The sequence below is a fragment of the Lissotriton helveticus genome, chromosome 1_1 (assembly GCF_964261635.1).
Source record: "Lissotriton helveticus chromosome 1_1, aLisHel1.1, whole genome shotgun sequence".
NCBI classification, from domain to species: Eukaryota; Metazoa; Chordata; class Amphibia; order Caudata; family Salamandridae; genus Lissotriton; species Lissotriton helveticus.
The window spans coordinates 105,438,538-105,465,845 of NC_136057.1; the positions used below are offsets into that span (position 1 = coordinate 105,438,538).

The 27,308-nt window shown below is 47.9% G+C and overlaps 1 protein-coding gene across 1 annotated transcript in view; it reads right to left on the reverse strand.

Moving 5' to 3' along the window:
- Positions 1-27,308, reverse strand: part of LOC144759165 (uncharacterized) — a 113,685-nt gene that overhangs the window by 51,393 nt on the left and 34,984 nt on the right. The window lies entirely within an intron of this gene.

Consider the following 27,308-nt stretch of genomic DNA (forward strand, 5'->3'; position numbering starts at 1 on the left):
AGACAGGATAACATCAGGGGTGTCAACCAAGGGAGGAGCGCAAATATCACCGCGATAGGCGTTCCACTGACTCCAGATCTTCGTCCATGTCCTAGGCCTGCCCCTGGCTGTGTAAGCAGTCTTCTCGCGGAACATAGACCAGTCCATGTTGTCTTCCCACACAGAGACACTGGGGGGCCTGTGTGAGCCCCAAAGTTGCGCTATGTCTCGCTTCGCAATCATATATCCCAGGGTCGCCCATCTGGTCTGGGCCACCGAGTAGTCGGTGGGTTCCCACACATTCAACAGGCATCTCCGGGCCTCTGGCAGCAGAGCAATTCCAGTCACATCAGCCATCACCGCAAGCACCTCCGTCCAATAGGCAGCCACCCTCGGACACTCCCAAATAACATGAAGAAACGTAGCACTCATCCCACACCCACGCTTGCACAGGCCATCCGGGGAAAAGCCCATCACAACCAAACGAGGACCAGTGACGTACACCCGGTGGAGGATTTTGAGCTGAACCAGACGGAGGCGGGCGGGAATGGCGACCTCTTTTGGAGAAGACAGCGCCGACTGCCAATCTTCGTCATCCAATTCCAGCCCGTCGCCGACCCAAGCCTCCCTGAGTCGAACAAGCAAGTCGGCGCGATTGTGAATCAGCTTCTTGTAAATCAAGGAGATAGTGCTATCGGGGAGGTGGCCGTCCAGGATACGATCCTCGAGGGGGGAGGATTCGGGGAGAGCGGCACCAGAAGTCAGAACAGAAGCGAGGGCATGACGGACCTGCAAATATCTAAAAAATTCCCTATCACTCAGTTCATATTCATTCCGAAGGGTCTCGAAGGACTTCACCACTCCATTCACACATACATCACCCACTCTACAAATACCAATCGTATCCCAGCGGTCAAACCCCTTCGTCGTCCAGAGACATCCCAGACGCTCAGACGCATAGAGCGGAGTAGCAAGCGTCACTCGGTCATCCCACCCCAGGCTTACATTCGCAGCGCGCCATACACTAACCGCGATCCTGGTAGGGCCCGTAAGATGGCGCCCAGCCGACCTAGAATAAAGCGCTCTATTAAAGTCCCCACCCGGCAGCTGGAGTCTATCCATTTCAAAGGCCGGGTTCCGACCCGGGGAATACATTGAATGGTTAATGGCAGACAGTTGGGTAGCCCAGTAATATCTCCTGATATCAGGAAGTGCTATGCCCCCGTCATACCAAGGGATGGTGAGCTTCGCAAGGGCGAGACGTGGACGCCCGTCCCAAATCAGCTGCCTTTGCAGACTTTCAACCTCTCGGAAATAGGTAGCAGGAATAAGATCATAAGAATTTTGGAGTGCATAAAGGAATCGTGGTAGGGACATCATTTTGAAAAGGGCGGCCCTGCCCAGCGGCGACAACGGTAATCTACGCCAACGGGCCACGTCCAGCCTCAGTCTAAGAAGTGGGGGAAGGAGATTACGTTCAAACCGGAGCGACGAATCCAGCGTAATAAAAATCCCCAGATATTTGAACCCGGACTGAACAATCTGGATAGGAACTCTGTTCGGCAATGGGGGCAAATCACCCGAAAGAACATAGACACAGGATTTAGCCCAGTTAATAACCAAACCAGAATTCTTGCCAAACGAGGTGAGAACATCAAATAAAACATTTAAAGATTTACGCGGGGAAGTAAGGTAAAGAAGAATGTCGTCCGCGTAAAGCAAAACATGGTCCTCAAGATCCGGGGACCAACGTATACCCTTGATAGAAGGCTCCCAGTGAAGCCAAGCAGCCAGCGGTTCCAATGCGAGAGCAAACAGCAGTGGAGACAAGGGGCAGCCCTGTCTGGTACCCCTACCAAGGGAAAAGGGAACCGAAACTCGGCCGTTAACCACAACCTGCGCCAGGGGGTCGGTGTACAGCAGCTTCACCCATCCAATAAACCCCGGGCCAAAACCAAACTTCTCAAGAGCCGCCCAAAGGTAGGGCCACTCTATCGTATCAAAGGCCATCGAGGCGTCCAACGAAGCCAAAATGGCCGGTTCCGTCAGAAGCCCCGCCCTCGCGATGGCTCCGTGGAGGCGACGCAGATTCAGAGCCGTATTACGGTGCGGGATAAAACCAGATTGATCCGGATGAACCAAGTCACTAATGACCGTTAGGAGGCGAGTAGCCAAGACCTTGGCAAGAACTTTGGGCTCAACATTTAACAGGGAGATGGGTCTATACGACGAACAAAGATCCCGGGGCTTACCGTCCTCAGGAATTACTACAATCGTTGCTAGGCGTTGGTCATAAGGAAGAGCACCCCGTTCACGGGACTCCGAAAACATTGTTCGAAGATAGGGCGCAATCTTATCAGGACACAGTTTGTATAATTCGATTGGCAAACCGTTCGGGCCCAAAGCCTTGCCCGAACGGAGAGAGCGAATCGCAGTCGCTATTTCGTCCGTAGAGAGCGGGGCCTCCATAGAGACCCGCTCCAAGTCAGAGAGGCAGGGCAAAGCTATGTCGCGCAACAAGAGGCGAGAGTCGTCCGTATCCCGTTTCGACACTGGGGAGTAAACCGCACGAAAATAATCAGCAAAGCGATCAACTATTTCAACTGGGTCAGTCACATTCACACCATTCAAAGTCCGAATCACAGGCACGACTCGGTTCGCCCTCTCCTTCTTATCCAACCAGGCAAGCAATTTACCCGCTTTGTCCCCAACATCATACAGACGACCCTGTTGCTCTCGAAACATCATTTTAGCCGCATCCGTGACCAGAGACTTATAGGCAAATTGTTTCAGACCCAGGGCATGGAGCTTGTCATGAGTAACACTCGATTCCAAGTCAGCTTCCAGCTCAAGTATTTCCATTTCAAGACCCACCACTCCCGATTCCTCGCCTGTTTGGTTTCAGCAATGAGAGACAGGGCCTGCCCACGAATCACTGTCTTAAAAGCCTCCCAAAGGGACACCGCAGAGGAGACAGACCCCACGTTATCTAGGAAGTAGTTGTCCAGGGACTTAATCAATAGACCACGGGTCACAGGGGAGGTCAGGTACCAAGGGTTGATAGGGGCCACCCGGCCCGCCGCCTCCACCCCCACATCAAAACAAAGCCAGAGCGGAGAATGGTCCGAGATGCCCCGGGGAAGGTGTCTAATCTCCCGGACAGCCGACGTCTGTGCAGCTGGCATGAGGAAGTAGTCCAGTTTAGACAAACTCCCATGGGCTCCAGAATGAAAGGTGTATTGAAGCTGAGTGGGGTGCATAAGTCTCCAACAGTCCACCAAACCAAAAGTATCCAAAAAGCCACCCAGCCACGATTGGGCCGAAGGAGTATCCCTAGGGGAGTGACGATCATTCAGGCCGGAGAGAACAGCGTTAAAATCACCAGCCATGAAAAGAGCACCATCAGGGAGTCCCAACAGTACTCGGCCCAAATCGGAAAAAGTAGAGGACTGTAGGCCGGGGGGCACATAGACGGTAAACAGAGAAAGGGTTCGGCCCTCATATCGCCCCACGAGGACGGCGTAACGCCCCCGATCATCGAGGATTACATCATCTATAGCAAGGGGAAGGGAAGTCCGGATAAGGATGCCCACCCCCCTGGAACCCGTAGTAAATCCTGAATGCGCAACAAGACGATAGCCCCACCTATTCATTGCATGACAAGTATTACCCACTAGCTGAGTCTCCTGCAGAAAGACAACATCGGGAGACAAACGTCGCAGGCATCGCAACACCACCCCCCGCTTTATACGATCCCCTAGACCATTGACATTCCATGAAACAAACTTCAACCCGCTACCCCCCATCCCACAAAGTGATGCAGGAACCATCCCCGAATGAGCATGACAACTGAAAATTCCATTATCAAGATAGAATCGCCTTGAAAAAACAAAACACGAACCTCAAACACCCCACCAATCCACCCCCCAACATCCAAGAAAACACCCCCCACCCTGCACCCCTGCAATAAGCAAAAAAGCCACCCCAACATGCAGTGTGCCTGTTGCCCAAAAACCCCGGTTCTACAAAAAGACCCCGGAGGAGGAAAAGGCCCCAGTCCCACCCGCCACCCCGACAGAGATAAAGAAAAAGAGAAGACACAGAAAATAAAAGCACTCAAGTACAGAACCCAGGAAGAAACACATTACATGGAGACAGGGGCGCAGACAGTAAGTTCAACTCTCTACACCACCCTCGGCACCACCCGGGTGCTCGGTGGGCTCAGTCAAATTAGGCCGGTCCGGCAAAGAGTCCAACCAGTCATTCACCGAGTCAGGCCGATCAAAGAAAAGGGTCCGTTCACGGTACTCAACTCGCAGCCTGGTAGGAAAAAGCATGGCATAGCGCAGTCCCAAGTCCCGAAGACGCTTCTTGACTCCACGGAAGCCCATTCGCTGTCTCTGCACAAGCTGGGAGAAATCAGGATAAAAGTTCACCGTGGCATTTTCGAAAGCCACCGGGCCCTTAACCCGCGAGGCCTGCAGGATAGCGTCTCGGTCTCTATAGTGAAAAAGTTTTGCAACAATGGGCCTAGGCGGGGCGCCCGGTTTTCCCTGGCCGCCCGGAACGCGATGGGCACGCTCCACCGCAAAGAATTTGCTAAAACCAGATGGAGAAAGGTAGTTTTGTATCAAGTCTTCAACCAGGAGATCAACAGAATGTGGGTCAGGATTTTCCGGAACACCAACCACACGCACGTTGCAGCGCCGTGCTCTGTTCTCAAAATCCTCCAAGCGCTGAGTCATGAAATCATTTGCCTTTCTAAGGTTGCCAATCTCCGTCTGTATTTCAGAGACGTCGGCCGTGAGGCTAGATGACTTGAGGTCCAACGATTTTACTTTCTCATTAGTTTTAGATAGGTCGGCCCTGATCAAGTTCACGTCAATAGCCACAGTATCGATCTTGTGGGCCAGAGCCTCATACTGTTGGCCGATGGTCTCTCTCATGCCAGAGATGGCGCCCATGATGTCTTGCAGGGACGGCTCCGCCGAAGCCTCCAAAGGGTGCCCCACAGCACTCAGGCCAGGCAAGGCGGCTCCCGGGGACCCCTTCGATTGAGTGTACCGGTCCATGATATTAGACTGGACCTGGCCCCCGCGAAGGGGCGTCTTGGTCTTTCGCCTCTCTTGGTCCCCTCTGCCAGTCATAGTGGAGAATCCGTCCCCGAGGGACCCACGCGACCTGGTGAAAATGGCCGCAGGAAAATAAGGTGCCGGAGCCAAAAGTCAGCCTCGAGGGCACACCGAGGTGTGAAGCGGCCTGAAAGGACACAGAGCAGACAGAAGGTGCAACTGCGACCTCGCGCCGCTGATCTCAACACCGGCCAGACACCTCCGCTGGAGAACGTAGTCCGAGTCAAATCGAAACCGAAAGTTAAGAGGGGGACCCACAAGTCGACTCCCCCTGCCGCTGTTGTTCAACTCAGACACGGCAACAGAGCCTCACCAAGTCCCGGGCGCACCACCAGGGCGGGCCCCGAAAGTTCGAGTCGACGTAGCTTCGGTGCCCCTGGTCCAATTCGAAATCCAAAAACAGTATCAAGATCAGCCCAGGTTCCTCTACAAGAATCCTTGTAATTATTCAGAATATGTTCAGGATATCATGCCGGGAGTGGCGGGGGTCCGGAGAGCGCTGTGCTCACGCGGCCATCACAGATGCCCGCCAAGCTCCTCCTCGCCGTCTCAATTCTTGCTGAGAAATAGTTCTCTTTTTCGGCCAAGATGTCCGCATGATAGACCTTTAAAGTGGCCCTATAGACAGCCTTGGCCTCCGGGTCATATTGCAGGCGCCAAGACCTCTCAGCTGCCTTGCAATTACGTCGGGACAAAACAAGAGACTCCGTAAACCAAGGAGCTGAAGTCTGCCTTGTAGAAGTCCAAGGCGCAGTAGGCGGGGCTGAGGTTCCGTGACGATTTTACTCGTGTTTGTAACATTGTCGTAAATACATAATTTTGGTATCAGTGGACCGCAAATGATCCATTTAGTATATCCTGGTGTTTTCGCTATGCTACGAGCAAGAGCACTCCTGTTACCAACACAATTGTGATTTACCCATGGCATCCATCTTAGAACACGGAAGCCATTTTGTATTCCTTGCCCTCACATAGTCAATGGACACGCAATGACCTCTTTTCATTTAAGGACACGTAGGCTTTAACCGGCGATTCACCTTGCTAGTGACACGTGCACCTTAGGCCAGCAACGCTGTAGCAGCATGACTCGGCAAGAGCGGCCTCCCCAGCCTGAGGCCAGTCCTGCTATACTGGTTCTTGTGTTCGTTGGCCTGATCATGATTAAGCGGCTGAAGCTGGTAACCGTGCCCATTTACGACCCACAAACATTTCTTATCCTGTCTTTCTATCTTCTACACCTGGCTCTGCTCCTTTCCTTCTGGGCCTTTATTAGGGGGAGGTAACGAAATTTACGATGAGGCGGTCCGGGTCTTGAATGAAGAATTGACATGGGATTATGATGGACTAGTGGGAACCCCTCATTTGTAATGTTTCGACATCAGATACTGTTGACGATTCCTGTGCAACGCCAAATATTTATTGTTTAAGACACGAATGTTTAGAACTGTGGTAACATGTAAAGAATTTGCCCCGAGCAGAATATTTAGTATATAAGGAACAACCCTCTTTGTACAAATCGAACAGGCTCCTAGACACTGCCCGTGTGCAGTTTCTGTGACTTCTGTGTCCCTGCAGTAATAAACCTTTGGTCTTTGACGCCACCATCGAGAAGCCCGTGTTTCTGTTTGTTTGTGCACCAAGACAGGTTGAACTCCGGGGTCTTCGGGTGTTGTCCCTGACACCTCTGGACGGAACCAAAAAGTCCAGAACTCCAATTGGCGCCCAACGTGGGGCGACGTCATTCGGTACCGGTCCAAAAGCCTGAAGAATTCGAGGAGCTTCGTGTGAAGATTTCAGAGGGAGGCGCCCCACTTCATCGATCCCGGCATATCGCAAAAGTGGCCCCGACGTCCTCTTCCACGAGGGTTCCCGTTCAGACGGCTGCAGTGCTCCGTTGCCTTGACCGTCGCCCTGTCTTGGACCCGAGGTGCAGTCCTCAGTACGGCGAAACGTGACGGGTTTCTCCTTGGTGACGTCTTCAGTGCCTCAGTTAAGTATTTAGTGGTTGCTAGTTGGTTATTTTGTGAGGGTTGCTCCTGTTTGGATAATCCTTTTAGTTCTCAGTTCAGTTCAGTTCTGTAAGATTATCACTGGTTATTCTGGTTACGATAATCATTCTGTTCAGTTCAGGTATCGATACATTTGTCAGTTCTGGTAGGCCTAAGTTCTCGGTTCAAGTGCGCATCTTTTTGTGTTTTGTTTGTCCTGTGTTCCGGATTATAAAATGGTAAGTCGGACAAATTGTATGTTGTCTTGTTTTAGTTGCAACAGTGATTCCCAGTTGGAGGACTCGTGTTTGGTTCCTCCGATTGGAACTCCCCTTTATGATCTATATTGCAAATTTGGTGTGGGCCCTATCTCTTATAACGAGGTATGGATCCGCTTCACAGAGAAAGATGGTGTCCTTAGTTGGCCACTACATGGTAGTTTTGAACCTGAAGTTCTCGATAATCTAGAAAAAAGGTTATTTAAGAAGAAAGCCCGGCCGGCAATGTTTGATTCTTTCCGTTATTGGCGAAAAGAATCTAAACAGAGAGAAATTAAAAAGTTGAAGAAAGAACAGAAAGAGCAAGAGTTGACTTTAGAACAGTCTGCTAGGCAGCTGCAACTCAACGAGTCTGAAAAAGCGATGGAGGTGGCCCATAGAGAGCGTAATTTAGCGATAGACAAGTGCTATCCTGCTTTGCCAACGAGTACGACTAAGATAGTAGAGGACCCTGAAAAGGATCCCCTGTTGTCTTACTTGTTACGATCACCCCCACCGTATGCACAGGGTGCTACGGCTCCGCCTATACCGAATGTTCAATTACCGGTTACTGGACAACCTGGTATCCCTGTTCACGCTCCCCTGAATCAAGTTCCTGTACCCCCTGTGGTCAATATTAATGTTCCTTCGACAACCCCTCTTCTAGGGTTGCCGACTTCTTTACCTATGCCTGTGTCGCTCACACCTGCTAGTTCACAAGCTAATTTTCAAGCTACTCCTACTGTTCCTGACCTATCTGTTCCAACTGCTACTCTATTCACTGCCTCTGCTAATATTATGACTCCGCTTTCTGTTCGTCGAAGGATCACTGATTCTGTCTCTAATATTCTATCTCCCTTCTATAAAACTCTGATTAAGACTCCTACCTCTGACTCTGTGCAGAGACGTAGTCAGCTTCCCAGTACTGAAGAAAGAGGAATACTAGATTCCACTGCTCTTAGATGGGTTTCGAAAGTTGGAAGATATAATGTACAAAATGTATTAGATACATTTATGCAATGGAACGAACCGACACAACGATATGTGTTCGATGAAATGTGTTTCCTTCTACGTGAGGAATTGGAAGAGGATGACCCTGAATCAAATCTAGGAGAATTAATTAATGTTCAGAAAGAGTTCGCTACAGGTATGATAGTTGGACAGAATATAAAAGAAGCGATGGAACTGGTTTTAAGTTATAGATCCGACTCATCCCTTCTTTCACCGAGAGAGTTAGAGAAACGTAGTACGAAACGAAATCGTCAATATCCAATGAGAGAGGTTCCACCAATTTGGCGTGAAGCTGTGCAAGCTAATGTAAACCTTGGTATTGCAGCCGCTCCGGCACAATTCCAGAGAGTATGGATACATATTCCATGGAAGCGAGCTGAAGTATTAGCAGTAAAACAGGCCTTGCCAGATCCGCGTAAAAATCCTGCAGGGTACTACAAAGAGTTGGCTCAAACAGTTGACGCTTGTGTATTGAATCTTGCTGACATAGATCTGCTATTTGGTAATGTAGTACCGCAACCAATTTGGGCTAAAATTCGTAAAGAGAATCATCCAGTTGCCCTAGGTGGTGACTGGGCAGCTATAATTGCAGCGGATGGTCAACAAATAGGTGGTTCCAAACCAGAACCCCTAATTGCTAATTTGCCTGGTAGAATAATCGATTTAATGAAAACCTTAATGCCTGCATTACGCGTTAACTGGGATAAATTGTCCGCATGCAAACAAAAGAAAGACGAAAGCGTCTCCGACTTTTTCACAAGATTCGAAGAGACTTTCGTAGATCATAGTGGTCAGGATATGAGCACAGAAGGGGGCCAGAGATTATTTGTCGATAAATTTGTGCACAATCTGCTGCCAGAACTTAGTAGTAAATTGAAGAATTCTGAAAGTGCGTGGGCTGTCTCTACGACTGCGCAAATACTTGCGACTGCTCAATACTACGAAAATAGGGATAAAGAAGAGAAGGAAAAATCAGATAAAAAGACGAAAGATTTAAAAACTAAAGTACTTTTACAGCAAGCTTATCCGCCTCGCACGAATCAAACTAATATGCAGCAAGGGTCATATCAAAGAACGGATTATAATTTTCAAAGGCCACAATATCAATGGAATCAATGTGCTTATTGCAAAAAAGAAGGTCATTATAAGAGTGATTGTCCAGTTCGAGCGCAAAATAATGATGCGGCAGCTCAGAGAGGTCGTGGTAGTTCTATGCAAAACTCTAGAGGTCGAGGACGAGGTGCTATGCCTCCGCAGACGAGTGATCGCCCCTCTAATTATTTCGATCAGCGAAATGGACAATCTGCCCAACAAAATAGGTCTCCACAGTATCATGTCGAAGACTATTATGAAACTAGTGAGGAAATTCAGCAAAGTGAATACTAGGACAGCCATGGACAAAGAGAGGGAGTAGTATCAGTACCAGTAGATCAGAGTGGACCTTATGTCGCAGTAGCAACATCAGGTATAGTCGAACCGTTTCTGTTGGATACTGGTGCAGCAAAAAGTTCTATCATACATGCGAAACTCCCTGGCGCACCTTTGTCTGGCTCAACAAACGTTTCAGTAGGTTTTTCGGGCGCCCCTGTTCACAACCCTGTTTCTGGTCCTTTGTCTATTTCTGTTGGACCCCGTCATTTGAAAGCACCCCTGATTTTGACGACAGGTTGTAACGAAAATCTGCTTGGTTTAGACTTGTTAAAACGCCTGTACGCGACACTGTACTGTTCTCCAGCAGGAGTACAGCTTACGTTGGGTAAAAGAATCATCTCCCCGATGTACTTGTCGATGGATGCGCTCCCACCAGAGCTGCGTTCACTTCCTGATACTCTTTGGGCGACTGGTCCTAATGATGTAGGTCTCTTGGAAATTCCACCCTATGTAGTAACTTTGAAAGCAAATGTCAAACTTCCACGAATTCCACAATACAGAATCTCTAGTGAAGGTGAGCGTGCGCTCCTACTAATAGTACAAGACCTGATCAAGAAAGATGTTGTAGAAGAAACCAGAGGTAATGTCTGTAATAGTCCGGTACTGCCTGTTTTGAAACGAACTGACCCTACAAAGCCTCCAGTATATAGGTTCGTAATTGATCTTAGAGAGGTTAATAAAATTGTGATCCCACAGTTTCCTGTGGTACCAGACATTACTGCATTGTTAACGTTGATTCCCGCTACAGCAGCATGGTTTTCAGTTGTCGACTTGAAAAATGCCTTTTTCAGCATTCCGATAGCCGAGGAAAGCAGAGATATTTTCGGTTTTTCTCTAGGAGGACGAAGTTTTAGATTTAAACGCGCTCCACAAGGTTATTGTGAAAGCCCATCCATTTACAGTCAAGCATTAAAAAGTCAGTTAGATTCCTTCGTACTTCCTAGTGGTTCTGCTTTAGTACAGTATGTTGATGATCTTCTAGTGGCTGCCAATGACAAGGAAACTTGCAAAACAGCTACGATTTCTTTATTGCATCACTTATCAGATTTGAATCACAAGGTGTCACCTTCAAAAATGCAATACTGCTGCCAAGAAGTGACCTACCTAGGTCATCTCTTGTCAAAGGAGGGAAGGAAGTTGACCCCAGAGAGAATAAAAGCAATTACACAGATGAACGTTCCTAGCACGCAGAGAGAAGTACGTGCCTTTTTAGGTATTACCTCATATTGTAGGCAATGGATCCCAAATTTTTCTCTTTTAGCAAAACCATTGGTAGCTTTGACTGGGAAAAATGTTCCGAGTCCGGTACCATGGTCTGCAGAATGTCAGCAGAGTTTTTCTGAGTTACGAAATGCACTGTGTTCAGCACCTGTATTGGGTACACCCGACTACAGTAAGCCATTCACGCTCTATGTCCACGAGAGAGAAGGTTGTGCATTGAGTGTTTTAACGCAGAAATTTGGTGATAAACAACGCCCTTGTGCGTATTTTTCATCAACATTAGATCCAGTAGCTAGAGCATTGCCTAGTTGCTTGAGAGCTACAGCCGCAGCTGCAGCTTCCATTCGACAATCTGCTGGTTTAGTAATGAACAACATGCTAGTAGTCATGGTTCCTCATGCTGTGGATACACTCATGAACCGAACCAAGACGCAACACCTTACCAGTGCTAGACTATCAGGCTATGAACTGACACTATTAGCTAGTCATATTCAGATCAAAAGATGCAATGTATTGAATCCAGCAACATTGTTGCCGACTAGCCAAGAGTCGAGTGATTCCGAACCACACGACTGTTGTTTCAGAACTGAGGAAGAAACAAAAGGACGAATCGACCTAAAAGACACTCCATTGTCAGAACCAGATGGCACGTTGTATGTTGACGGGTCTTGCTTCAAATTGGAGAATGGTGATGTGACTGCTGCTTATGCAGTAACGACCTTGAGTACGATTGTGGAGACTGCAAGAGTGAGTCAGAATTCTGCCCAGGCTGCAGAATTGATCGCGCTAACAAGAGCGTGCGTTTTAGCTAAGGGAAAGAGAGTGAATGTGTTCACAGATAGTCAGTACGCGTTCGGCGTGGCCCATAGTTTTGGCCGTTTGTGGAAAGAGAGAGGTTTCATTACGTCCCATGGGACTAAGATTCAACATGGTCAGCTAGTTAATGACTTGTTGGAATCTCTAACCTTACCGACTGAAGTTGCGATTATGAAATGCAGTGCTCATAAAACAATCACAGATGATGTTGGTCGTGGGAATGCTTTTGCTGATGAGACTGCAAAACAGACAGCTAGAAATATGATGAGTAGAATGTATGTTGCAACGTCTACAAGATGGATTTCTGAGTCTGGAATGTGTGAAGACACAGTGGAAAGCGTGAAAGAAATTCAGAAAGAGGCGACTGAGGAGGAAAAACTTGCATGGAGAGAGAGCACGGGTAAATTGGACTCGAGTGGGTGTTGGATTGACTTGTCGGAACAACAGCGTTGGATGTTGCCTGATGCGTATGTGCTTGCAGTAGTAACGATGGCGCATGGATCAGCGCACATCAGTTCAAAAGGGATTTGTAAGATGTTGGCTCCGGTCTGGAAGAATGACGGAATTAGTAAGTGTGCAGAGAGAGTGGTGAGAAATTGTATGGTATGCTTGATGCATAATCCTGGCAAGGGAATCCCCACACCTGCAGGTCACTTCGCTCCTCCTTCCTGCCCTTTTGAAGTGATCCAACTAGACTTCATTCACATGGACCGTTGTAATAACCTGAAATACGTCCTAGTGGTAGTTTGTGCTTTTTCCAGATGGATCGAAGCATACCCACTAAAGGACAATACTGCCTTATCCACTGCCAAAATTCTTCTTAAAGAATACTTCCCCAGATACGGAATGCCACGGATTGTATGGTCAGACAACGGAAGTGAGTTCGTAGGGAAAGTTATGCAGAGTGTGTGTGCCGGCCTAGGGATTAGGCAAAAATTCCATAGTGCAAATCATCCTCAGTCCGCGGGTTTAGTCGAGGGTTACAATGGCACCCTTAAACTGAAACTCGCTAAGATACAAGCATCCACGGGTTTGTCCTGGCCAGACGCATTGCCTTTGGCTTTGCTATCAACAAGAGCAACTGTACATTCTAGAGTAGGGCTTAGTCCCTACGAAATAGTTTTCGGTCGTCCTGCAAATGTTTGGGGGGTACCTAGACCGAAAGAATTTAAGCAGCTGGAATACCCAATGTTAATTGATTACCTTTTCGACTTGACTGCTAAATTGAGTCTTATTCACCAACAGGTTTTCGACGCATTGCCAAAGCCATCGGAGAGTCCAGGCCATCAGCTGAAACCGGGTGATCAGGTGGTCATCCGAAATTTTGCAAGAACGAAAAATCTTCAGCCCAGATTTATTGGCCCGTTCCAAGTCCTGCTAGCAACGAGAACTGCTATTCGTGTGGCCGGAAGAAGAAATTGGATCCATACAACACACGCTAAACGTGTGCCTCTGCCACTTCCTTACGACAACTGGGTAAAGAAAGGAATCGGTGCCTCTGAAACGGAACAAGTCCCAAGGTTCATACCTTTCAGCGATGCAGAACTAATCACGGATTCACCGAATTCTGACTCTCCTCCTGAAACGGCTCTTTTGAACTCTGAACACTTGCCATCTGCACCAAAAGGACATTTGCCATCTGCGAACGTGAACATTGCAACGTCAGCTGAAAATATATTGTTTCCAGATCAGACAGCTCCTGCAAAACTGAGATACAACTTACGTTCTCGCAATATGGACAAATAAAGCAGGAAACTGCCTATTTTCAGATTTGAATTTGCTATACATTGCCTCCAGCCAGGAAGTTTGCTAAATACTCTGTATTGTTTCTTTTTGTTTTAAAATTGCCTTGCCGTCTGGGTAGCCGTAGGGTCGTGGCTGTGTGCCTAGTTGAATCTGCGGGGGTCCGACACAAGGTCGACCTTTCTGTTAGTTCTGGGAACTCCCAGGGCTGATAGAGGCATTTTCATCTACGTACACATCATCAGTGGTCGCGAACGGTCGTAGAAGATGGAGCTTCCTGAGCTGCAACGAGAAAATGTAATTTATGTTCGCAGAAATAGACTGTACAGAATACTTCACAGCAAATGTTTTCTAATGCAATGTGCAGTTACATTTTTAATTGTTTTGATAACGTTGGTGGGTGGAATCATCTTTGGTGTACATTTGATTTTTATGCCAGTAACTACAGTACCTCCCCTTGATCCTACTACTTCTACGGTTTCTTCTATGCATTCTTTTCACTCATTTCCTGAACACGAACAAGCTCGACGCTCAGAATTTATTAACAATACATTTGTACAGCTCTTGCATCAACACCAACTGGTAGTTAATACTACAGACTGCTGGGTGTGTGGCTTGATACCTCACACTATGGATAAAGGCATTCCCTATCTAGTCTTGCCTTTTAGCTATAATGGATCATTTCAGGCCTTTCAGACCATTTTCTCATACGCCCTTGAGACCTATCCTCCGCGTCCACCACGGTCCACTAAATACAACTCAGCCAACAAAGCTTTAGTCCAGGGAATTATTGACATGATTAAAGACGTCAATAATACTCCATCTTACCCCAGAGATGAATTACGGGTGTATTTGAGTTGGAACTCTACAGAGTATCGCCTTAGTTTGGGAGAAAGCAAGCGTAAAAGCTCCACTTCAGTTTGGGTCGTGCCTCACCGAGGTCAAGTCTGTTTGCAAGGAAATGGGAGAAATCCGAGAGCTCAGCTAGGGAGGAGTGAGTGCGTTGAGACTTACGTATTTCCGTCTAACTCCTCCCCTGCCTTTCTGACTGCTAGGGGTACCTACTTCATCTGTCAGGACAGAGCTTATTCATGGCTGCCTGCTGACTTCTCAGGTTCATGTTATATTGCTCGATTGTTACCTCCGACATACACTGCTTCTTCAGATTATCACAAGACCAGAGTAGCACGAGGTGTCTTCAGCAAGGAAGATACCGCTGGTCAAGAAGCTGGAGACTTTTTCAAAGGTTTCCTTCCGTTTTGGGGGCCTATGGCCAATAGTAGAAATCTACGTCAACTAACACGGGTAGTTGAATCTACTATTACAGAAACTGCTGGTGCCCTTAGTAACTTAACAGCTGAGCTTCAGGCGGACCGTCTCATGACGTTGCAGAACCGTATGGTTCTAGACGTAATACTTGCAGATCGAGGTGGGGTATGCAGAATGATCCAATCGAGCTGCTGTGTCTTTATTCCAAATAATGCTCCAACAGTCTATGAAGCAATCTCTAAGCTACACAAGATTTCCGACTCTATACACGTAGATAAGGGAAACTGGTCCTTCATGGAGTGGTTTTGGACTCTGGTATCAGCGTGGGGATGGAAGGTTCTGATGGTCATTGGTGTCATCCTAGTATTTCTGTTCTCGTGCTGTCTTATTATCCAATGTGGTCCCGCTCTGTGTAGTCTCTGTGCTGCAACCTGTTTCAGAAAATCACCTGCATTAGGAGAAAAGGCACGAGACAGGATGATGATACAACAACATGTCACTGACCTAATGAGCATAGAATTAGACTCTGACTCTGATATAGACTGAGTAATTGCCTATGTAAGGGCAAAAGGAGGGTCTGAGGTTCCGTGACGATTTTACTCGTGTTTGTAACATTGTCGTAAATACATAATTTTGGTATCAGTGGACCGCAAATGATCCATTTAGTATATCCTGGTGTTTTCGCTATGCTACGAGCAAGAGCACTCCTGTTACCAACACAATTGTGATTTACCCATGGCATCCATCTTAGAACACGGAAGCCATTTTGTATTCCTTGCCCTCACATAGTCAATGGACACGCAATGACCTCTTTTCATTTAAGGACACGTAGGCTTTAACCGGCGATTCACCTTGCTAGTGACACGTGCACCTTAGGCCAGCAACGCTGTAGCAGCATGACTCGGCAAGAGCGGCCTCCCCAGCCTGAGGCCAGTCCTGCTATACTGGTTCTTGTGTTCGTTGGCCTGATCATGATTAAGCGGCTGAAGCTGGTAACCGTGCCCATTTACGACCCACAAACATTTCTTATCCTGTCTTTCTATCTTCTACACCTGGCTCTGCTCCTTTCCTTCTGGGCCTTTATTAGGGGGAGGTAACGAAATTTACGATGAGGCGGTCCGGGTCTTGAATGAAGAATTGACATGGGATTATGATGGACTAGTGGGAACCCCTCATTTGTAATGTTTCGACATCAGATACTGTTGACGATTCCTGTGCAACGCCAAATATTTATTGTTTAAGACACGAATGTTTAGAACTGTGGTAACATGTAAAGAATTTGCCCCGAGCAGAATATTTAGTATATAAGGAACAACCCTCTTTGTACAAATCGAACAGGCTCCTAGACACTGCCCGTGTGCAGTTTCTGTGACTTCTGTGTCCCTGCAGTAATAAACCTTTGGTCTTTGACGCCACCATCGAGAAGCCCGTGTTTCTGTTTGTTTGTGCACCAAGACAGGTTGAACTCCGGGGTCTTCGGGTGTTGTCCCTGACACCTCTGGACGGAACCAAAAAGTCCAGAACTCCAGGGCAAGTTCGTCTAACCGCTCTACTAGCCATTTCTGTAGCAAGTCAAGGTCACTCTCTAAGTCACCTGATAGGGAACAGGGATGCTCCAGACAGGCCTGAGCCAGAATCTCAGGGGTAACCCGATGATAAGCACGCCTAGGGTGTCTGAGATGATTAGATTTTGCGCTAGGAGATTTGCTGGTTCCCTGAATCTGAAAGCAAATCAGAAAATGGTCCGACCAGAGGACAGGGGCTGGACTAGCCATAACAAGAGGAAAGGTGGAAAATACCTGATCGAGAGTATGGCCCTTGTTATGGGTCGGAACAGACAGATAGGGTGAAAGGCCCAAAGGGGCGGTGATGTCATTGATTTTAATCGCATCACCGTCCGTCCAAGCGTCCATGTGTATGTTGAAATCCCCAAGCACAATGCAATGTTCTGTTTTTAGGCAAAGTGCCGTGATTTGCTCCTGTAGCTCCTCAAAAAAAGATCCACGCAGAACCAGTGGTCTGTAGACCAGGAGTCCAGAGAAGAATTGATGAGCAGATAGGGAAATAGAAAAAGCCAGCGACTCGCAACCAGAAATTGGCGCCATAGGGACAACCACACATGTGGCAGATCTTAAGACCACAATCGCGACCCCTCCACCCCTCCCGGTAAATCTATCATGTCTGTGAATAACATAATCAGGAGGGATGGCAGTCGCAATATCAGGGTTAGAAGACTCCCCTAGCCATGTTTCCGTGAGCATAAGGCATACCGGTTTTTCGACCGTTAGCAGCTCGTAAATATCAAGAGCATGTCTGCTCAGGGAGCGGGTATTGAGTAAAAGGCACTTATAATTAACAAAGGACTTGGGGCTAGAGGTCCCGAGCACCGGGAGGATACCTGGAAGCCGTCCTCAACCAGGACACCGGCGTTTGCCTCTATACCTCGCTGGAAAGACCAGCTGACACATGGGCATACATTTCCTAAGTGTCAAAAGCTCAGCCGCAGAATAGACGATCCTACAACCCGCAGCATCCCCCGCACCGTCCGCCTCCGTGACGCGGACGGGCGCAGACGGGCAGGGCTCTGGCATGACTCTGGCATGACTCTGGCATGACTCCGGCGTGAGTCCGGCGTGAGTCCGGCGCGTCCGCAAGACGCGTCCACTACGCGGAGAGTGGACGTCCATGTAATCCTCCACTGTCTTAGATGGGGTACCAGGGCATAATCAGCTAGTTTCTGATCTTTCACTGGACAATGAAGAATCGTTTAGTTGTAATTCTGGTGACCTCAAACCCCAACGCTCAATTCGAGGAGGCATTTTTGCTGTGGGATTGCCAAATACCAACAACAATGCTTGGTGATCAGCCACTAATGTGAAGGGCTTTCCATACACAAACAATGGAAATTATTCACAACCCCATACCAGTGCCAAACTTTCTTTCTCAGGGTGCACGTATGCACGTTCAGTTTGTTGCAGGCTCTTATTGGCATGTACCACAATATGTCTCGGGAATTTGGCGGTCCCTTGTGCTGTGCAAGGATTGCACCTAACCCTACAGGGCTAGAATCAACTGCAACCTCTGTATGGAGTTTGGGATCAAAGTCGGGTATTTCAATGGCATTCTCAAAGGCTTGCTTGATTTTTTGGACGCTCTGTTGGCCTTCCGCAAGCTCCTAAAACCTATCTCTTCAAGGGATCGCTCTAACATTGCTGTTCCTCTGCCGCTCGGTCCATAAGCGCTAGGAGGCCTCAGGGGAGCTACGCGCTATATAAACTTAAATTCATTCATTCATTCTTCTCACACTCATCTGACCAATGAAAAGACACATACTTTTTGGTTAGTTCTGGTGCAATGACCATAGCAAAGTCTTGCATGGATCTAGAACAGTAATTGACCGTTCCAAGAAATAATCGTAAGATAGAAATGCTTTGTGGGGGATTGGCAGTAGACAATGCTTGTACTCTAGATGGATCAGGTTTCATACCTCCATCACAAAAGACATGGCTGAAGAATGTCAAGCTTTTCTTGTGGAATTTACATTTGTCAGCATTCAGAGTTAAGGCTGCATCATTCAGGAAACGACATACTTGCATGAGAGTTTTGAAATGCTCTTTCTGTGCAGCCCCACAATACCAATATATCACTATAGTTAAATGCATTTACTACAGGCTATATGATATGTCAAATGACGTCTTGGAAAAGTTCTGCAGCAGAGGAAATACCAAAACTCAATCGCTTTTAGCAAAACAAACCAATATGCCTAGAAAAGGTTGCAATGTATCTGGATTTTTCTTCAAGGTCCAATTGGTAAGATCCTTTATTTAGGTTGAATCGAGAGAAGAACTCTGCGCCATTCAATTGAGTTATTATATCAGCAATGTGCGGACTGTGAGGTTTCTCTCGCTCAGTTGTCTTGTTGGCCTGACGCATGTCAACACTTATGCATACAGCTCCTTCCCTGTCTCTTTTAGGCACTGTTACAATAGGAGAAAGCCGTGGTGTCGTATCAATGGAGCATTCAATGATGCCATGTATAAGTAAAAAATGAAGTTCCTTTTCAACAGCTTCTTGCAAGTGAAACACAACTTGTCAGAGTCTTTGATGAAAATTCTCTTTTATGTGTAACTTTACTTTCATTGTTTGACTTTTCCCGACCCATGAAATAATGAAGGAAATTGACTTACAATTTCATGATGAGCGTTCATAGTGTAGTTCACTGATATCAGTCCCATATCAGCAGCACTAAGGAAACTTAGCAAACACTTGAAGCTGTTCCTTGAAGTACATGAATAGGCACATTCACCACAGTTTTCTTAAGGTTCATTGTGGCTAAAAAAAAATTATTTGACTTTTGAAGGGCGTTGAGTCAGCCCATGAGTATACTTTAGTCTTTGAGTTCGTAAGTTGTGGTACTGGTGATAATTTGTGATACATCTCCAGCGGCATAATATTTATTGACGCACAGCTGTCTTCATGTTGAATTGTCTTCATTTTGGATTTTTTCTCACATTCGACTAGCCCCATATGTGCATGCCTTTTTGAAGTAAACATCAATATTGCACAATTATCATTGTCCCTTTCATTGTAAACAGAGACAGAGGAATTCTTTCTCAATGATTTAGACGATTATCAACTTCATCTTGTGTCGATTTACCTCAATTGGTGTGACTACTTAGCCTTGTGGGAATACATCGAATGTCACTGATGTAGCGTTTGGTCGGACATTTTGTCTTCACGCTGCAACACACTTACTTTTATCTTCACGTTGCAAGTCATCACAAAATGATTTGCTTTACCACAGTCTATGCATATCTGTCCAATGGCGGGACATTTACCTTTGTGTGGAAATGACAGTCCGTATCTGTAACACGTTTTCTTTTTCTGTGGAGACAGGACATTGTGCTCCTTGGCCTTGAACCTTGTCTTACTTTTCGTGCTCATGACCGACGCACTTTGGGCGCCTACGGCCTCCATGTCAGTCACTTGGCAATAAGCACTCTTGTCAGCGCAAGCAGCCTTGAGGACTTGATACAAGCTCAGTTTCCAGCAGCATTCGTCGTTGAAATGCATACGACAGACATCCATTGATTACTCCAAGGAGGGTTGCCTCCTCATCATAAATTAATTTAATTTACAGTGCTTTACCAAACATCCAGTCTTTGAACAAACTCATCAATGGTCGTACCTGGTCCTTGGCATTCTTGGCTGAATATGTATCTTTTACAATTCACATTTGTCACTGGCTTAAACTTGACACTAAAGGCCTTTTCCATTTGATCATATGTCTTTTCACCTTCTTGCAAATTCTTGTTCATGGCTTCTTTCACTCCTTCACCGGTCATGTTTCTCAAGATACTTTATACTCTTTTATTTTTGCATCTATGAACTCTTCAAAAGTCTCTATCCATCCATCGATCGCCAATATTCTCTTTTTTTGCAATATCACACACAGTTGGCGGTTTTAAGAATGCAGCAGCCGTGTATACATTGGAGGACAGTAGTGGTCTCTCAGGCACTTCCTGTGGAACATTGATCAGACAGAGCTATTAGTCCCCCTGGCCAACTGGCCTTCTCAGGGGCTCTAATGCCCTATGTCCCAAATGTCAGGGCTGCTGCCAATGCAGCGGAATTCGCAGTGCGCTGGGCAAAGGAGTGCATCTCACTCCTACCTCATTCAGAGAAGCCCCAAAAGGAATGCTGGCCTAAACATGGCAGCTGCTCACTACTTGCTGGGCAGCTGTGCAATCCAAAAAGATGGGCACTGGCACCCTCTGTCCCCCACTGGGATTCTAACAAAATAAATGGGCCAAACGTTGCAGCTGCCTTCGCTTCGCAGGGAAGCTGTGGGAATGCACTGGCAGTCCTTGCGCTCACTGTGCCTCTGGCGCCCAAAATAATGCCCCACAAGCAATGAGGACGGGCAAAGTGCACATGGAAGTCCCGCCCTGGGACTCTGAAAATAAACTCTGCCCCAAATGTTGCAGTTGCCCACTGTCACGCGGGGCAACTGTAACGAAATCTGGCCAACACGGGGAAGAGCACGGGCCTCTCGTTGGAGATTAGACTGGAGAAGGGCCCAAAACGTTGCAGCTGCCCGCTTCTGCGGCACAGATGAGAAAATGCCACATGTACCAACAATGTGCCTCGAGTGGCACCAACACGGCGGTGCATTCAGCCCCCCTCACTCACTGGGGCCGCACTGGCAGATTTCTCTGGGTTCCGGTGGGTGGGAGCAGGCACCGACAACGTGACTCGTCTCTCTCCCAACCCTGGCCCCCTCCTCACCTAGTCGGGCGGTCTCTCTCTTCTTTTGGTCCAAGGAGCGCGGGGTAGGCTCCCGTCCGCTACCTTTCTCCTTTTTCCACAGGAGCGCGGGGTAGGCTCCCGTCTGCTTCCGGCTTCTTGCAGAGAGCCCCGCCCACAACCAGGCCGCTCTGCCTGGCTCCGCGTCGCCGCGGGCAGCGCGGGGGCCCCTCTTGTGGAACCTCTGTGTTCTCGGCGGCCTCACGCCGGGGGGGCCAGAACCGGCGGGGTGGGCTCCCACTTCATTTTTTTTTAAAAGTACTAATACGTGGAAACAGCGACAATGCGGGGTGGGCACACGCTCTTTCAATAAAGATGATTGCGGGGTGGGCACCCGCCGGCAGCACACACAATTGCGGGGTGGGCTCCTGCTTCAATAAGGAGCTCAGGGGGTATCCCACACGCTGGGATTCCCTCGCAGCCCCGTGCTGCAGAAGGGCCTGCTCCTCTCCCCTTAGGTGACCCAAATACAGCGCTCACGAGGCGCTAGGCCACAAAAGTCCTCAAAAAGGCAGAAATAAGAGAGACCTTGGTGCTGGGGAGACCCCAGCAAAGTGCAGCCGGGAAGGCCAGCACGCAGGGCGGTTCCTCCTGACAGAGTGTCCTCCCAAAGTAAGAACAGCACAACACTTTCATGGGGTCACAGCCCCTACATTTATAGGACAATTTCCTTTGTGTTACAGCATTGGGCTTGGGAAACCAGATGCACTTGATTTTGGAGCACTCGGTTTACCAGGCTCCTCTTCCCTATTGTTAGGTGGGGGCTCAGTGATCAAACGCACCACAGGGGGCGGAGCCAGCATTGTGGAGGGAAGGCCCAGCCCTATTCAGGTCCCAGGTTCCACCCACACCATCCAGCCCATGTCACTCACAAGCCAGACATGCAATTCGCATTAGGCAGGCAGACACACAGCAATGCCAACTTCTAATAGTGGCATTTTTCTACCACTCACCATAAATCTGTGCACACCATTGCGCAGCATTTATTTTCATAAGTCCATACATACTAAACTCGCCCCTGCACTCCTCTCATACCAGGAATTACCATGGACACACATATCCCCCCATGCATTCCTATGGGAGGGCAGGCAAATCTCACCACAGGCACTCAGAGAGCGCACGCACTCTACACTGGGCAACAGAGCTAAAGTGCCCAGAGGTCTAAAATTACTACCAGCATGTCAGAGCTTAAGGCAAAAAGTTCAGGGGTGAACATGCAAAAAGGGCCAAGTCCAACACAGATGAAAAGTGGGCGGAGTCTAGGGAAGAGCAAGCGCTGCACTCAGCTTTAAAGTTACAAAATAAACCTTAAACGGCACGGCTGAAGCGGCGAAAGGAGAGGGTGTTGTTTGTAGTGTTGCTTCTGGTGTATGCAGCTGAAGGGGGGTAGGGTTGATGAAGCAATAAGAAAAAAATGTGAGTAGACTGACAGCAACATACTGGTTACCTTGGACTTCTGCGCATTATATACTAGTATCCCCAAATCTGGGGGGATTGCCGCCATACAGCATTTTTGGGAAATCGGAGACGCCACTCTACTTGAGCATTCTGGAATGCTAACAGATTTGATTGCTGTTGTTTTGGCTAACAATTACTTTATCCGGGGAGTAGTATGATTTCACAGCAAGTTGCAATAACTTAGCATGGCCAGATTATCAGGCACAATCTGTTTTAGGATTTCACCCGATGCACTTGGCTCTTCACAGGGTATCCTTCAGGATCACAACAGTGTTCTTCTTGTTCTATCTGGTGGTGGTGACTTAACAGCTGCATTTCTTATCCCTATGTCATTGCTACAATTGTGTGAGATACTTTGTATATCCTCTTGCAGCCTTGAAAAAGTCTCTATGACAAAGCACGTGACGTCTGCCTGTCTGTAATGGATTTTACGTCTCAGACGCAAGAAAGGTGAATAATTGTGACAACAATAAATCACAACAAACATCTCTGATCTTGCAGTACTTCTTTACTGGCCACAAGGCATGGCCATTGGGCTTCGCTGAGGGCTTCAGTATTCCTCTGCTCATTTGGAAGCAAGGTGTTGGCAGGATAGGCCTCTTTGACTTAACGAGGGGGAGCAGCTGTCACCTATCACAGTTGCACATCACAAAGGCTCTGCATGAGCACTCTCACAAAGGAGTTATCACTGGACTTTTGTGACTCCAGACTAGCTTGGCCCAGGGAAGGGAGGAAGCGGATGCCTGACACGTTATGGCAGTGGAAGCCTCTAGAAACACCTACTAGTGGGCGCCAGGTATAAATATTGGACTCCAGACCGCAAAAGAATAAATGAGGTCCCAGTGCCACCTACTGTCCCTTCTGATACTCCATGCCAGTAAAAACAACTCTCAACAAAGTCCCACAAAATTATAGTGTCAGAGACAATTTACATCAATGACACCTAGTGACCCTCCTAACATATCTCACCATTAAAATGAACTCCCAACGAAGTTCCACAATGCTAAAGTGCAAGATGTTATCTTGGGAGTAAACTGTATTTTTATATCGACACTGTTATTCTAAGCGTACCTGGGGATTGTTTTGCGCATCTTCTTCAAATATTGTCTTGTGCATATACTGTTATCTCAAGTTGATGCTGCTTTCTATCCTACCATGTGCCTATAGCAGTGACACATCCTTTGTGAGGTCTACGAGTCTATGCTGATATTGGATATTGATATACTACCTATGATGTGGGTGTATAACTTGTATTTATGCCCTCGAATATAAACAATGTTTCTGCAGACTGACCAATAAACTCCATCACAACCACCAACTCCTAGATACCATGGCCACTAAGAACCCAGTGACATCAACAGGCCCACTGGCGCTTTTCGGCATTCAAGGCCCCCTTTTCCTCAAAGGAATCCTACCAGATCGCCTTGGTGACCTTTTTCCACACGCCTCTGACACTCGCATCCCACTCTTCCAAAGAGTGCCCACCAACCATCCACTGAAGGCCCCAATGTTACAATCAGGCGGTCATCTCAGCTGTTGGAGGCTGCCTCTTGACCACTAGGCACACCTCTGAATGCTTCTCCTGAAGTCTAACTTTGGTTATACCCAGAAACACCTTCTGAGTATCACTTCAACTTCGAGAGCATGGAAAGATACGCCCCCAACTCATTTCTGCAAAACCTCTCCAAACATGCTGCTAAAAAGTACAAACACAAAATCCTTAAAGAACACCCAGCGACACTAATAACAGACATCTTCTACAATCCAACACACGGAAGTCTTAAAATGGACTTCATCTTCTACACTACGAAACCCACCAAAAGGAGAGAAAACGTCATTCAACACCTTCATGTAACTAATGCTACCAATGTCCCTTATGGATCTAAACAAACTATATCCCTATCCCAGAACTTTAGTGGAGATCGGTCCATAACTATATACAGAAATGGGAACATCCTAATCCAAGCCACTGAAAAAAATAATCTATTTTCCACTTACCGGCTCTCTGCGCCGCCATGCCATTCGCTCCCACCACCACCCCTCCACCCTCTCCCATGCATGCCCTCATCTACTAGCTGAACCTTCTACTACCAAACCCCCTCACACTGCCCCCACCTCTACCCCCCCTACAGCCTCTCTGATCCCCAGACGCATTGAAGCTTCTGTTTCGATACCAAAACTACTTGCCCCCTCTCCATGGCACACCTCCACTGCCCAGCTTGACTTATCTATCCCTCTGGAATCGTCTCAGTCCTCTAACCACAGCAGGCTGGATACTACATTAGCAAAAAACACAGTTGATGGACAGAATGTAGAACAATGTCATACATTCACCCCAGTACAAGGATCTGGGCCTAAATCCATCGTTTGTTTGCACTCCACACCACCCTGGGTTAGACACTGGCTGAAGAGGGCTGAAAGCCCGAAACCGGTCCTTGGATGCTTGTTTCCAGTCCAGGGAGGACCTGGCTTAGCAGTTCGGGCTGGACTGTTCCCATTGGGCACAGGGTCAAGACTGATTTGCATATAGCTGGGTTCAAACTGGAAAGGCATGGTGAGCAAAAAAACAATGGATTTAGGCCCCGATCTCTGTACTGGGGTGAATGTATGACATTGTTCTGCATTCTGTCCATCACCTGTTGTTTTGCATTTGTCACCCCGAGTGGGACGGGTATGCTAAGACTTGAGTCCCGTGCTCTCCATGCCACTGGAATCAAGCTATCCAGGCTGAAGAGGGCTGAAAGCCCGAAACCGGTCCTTGGATGCTTGTTTCCAGTCCAGGCAGGACCTGGCTTAGCAGTTCGGGCTGGACTGTTCCCATTGGGCACAGGGTCAAGACTGATTTGCATATAGCTGGGTTCAAACTGGAAAGGCATGGTGAGCAAAAAAACAATGGATTTAGGCCCAGATCTCTGTACTGGGGTGAATGTATGACATTGTTCTGCATTCTGTCCATCACTTGTTGTTTTGCATTTGTCACCCCTAGTGGGACGGGTATGCTCAGACGTGAGTCCCGTGCTCTCCATGCCACTGGAATCAAGCTATCCAGGCTGAAGAGGGCTGAAAGCCCGAAACCGGTCCTTGGATGCTTGTTTCCAGTCCAGGGAGGACCTGGCTTAGCAATTCGGGCTGGACTGTTCCCATTGGGCACAGGGTCAAGACTGATTTGCATATAGCTGGGTTCAAACTGGAAAGGCATGGTGAGCAGAAAAACAAAGGATTTAGGCCCAGATCTCTGTACTGGGGTGAATGTATGACATTGTTCTGCATTCTGTCCCTCACCTGTTGTTTTGCATTTGTCACCCCGAGTGGGACGGGTATGCTCAGACGTGAGTCCCGTGCTCTCCATGCCACTGGAATCAAGCTATCCAGGCTGAAGAGGGCTGAAAGCCCAAAACCGGTCCTTGGATGCTTGTTTCCAGTCCAGGGAGGACCTGGCTTAGCAGTTCGGGCTGAACTGTTCCCATTGGGCACAGGGTCAAGACTGATTTGCATACAGCTGGGTTCAAACTGGAAAGGCATGGTGAGCAAAAAAGCAATGGATTTAGGCCCAGATCTCTGTACTGGGGTAAATGTATGACATTGTTCTGCATTCTGTCCATCACCTGTTGTTTTGGATACTACATTAGCCCAGGAGCGGCCAGTGCAGGTAAGAGCAGTGGGGGTCTGGGGGAATGCGACAGACAACGACAAGGGAAAATTAAATAAATCATTTCCCCCTCGTTGTCATCTATTGAATCCCCCCACCCAGCCTCACCACTCTTACCTGCACGGGCCGCTCCTGCATTAGCCTCCGCCACAAACTCTGACGAGCCCCATCACACTCCACTTCCTACCACTGACCCAACCACCACTCAACTGATCCCTACAACAGCCCAGTTTGAACTCACAATCAACACTATTCTGGATGAAATCTCGTAAGAACGCAAAGATTACCTACTTCCTGCCCCAGCTTCACGCATCTACAGCGAACACTGATCCTGCCACAAACATACACTCTGATCCCCTATCCTTTACCCCTAGACAAACTATCCCCTATATCCATCACCAACTCAAACATAGATGCACCACGACTGAAATCACGCTACGGGAAGCTGAAATGCTGATCAACACGTATGACAATGCCCCGAGCAAGCCTTGTCGCCGCCAGATCCCGGTCATCCTTGGCACGAGTAGAACCCTGAACACCACTCGCCCTCCCAGGCGGCCTACCCAAATAACAAACATCCAACCCTGTCAGCCTGGTTCAAGATCACTACCTACGCGTTGCTGCATGCTACTAAACTGTCAGTCAGCAGTTAAGCATGCCACTCAAATAGCCGAAACCATCCTAGGACACAAAATTGACTTCTGCTTTCCAACTGAAACCTGGCTGAATGACCACTCATCCTATTTTATCAATTTCCTCAACCCACAGGGCTTCTCAATCATCCGTACTGTAGGAAGGTGGCTACCTGACTATGGTTACTCCAGATTTTTTGCCTGTGTTTAGCTGGTTTTTTGACTTAGTTGACCTGGTTCCCTGCTAATCAGGGCCCCAGGCCATCTGCTCTCTCTGTAAAATGGATTCCATGTACCCTAGGTACATACCACAATTGGAAATGGACTCCTTGTCAGCCCCTGTATAATGCACTATAGGTGCCCAGGGCATAGGAGCCACCAAGGCCTACCAGGGGCTGCAGCATATCTTTTGCCAC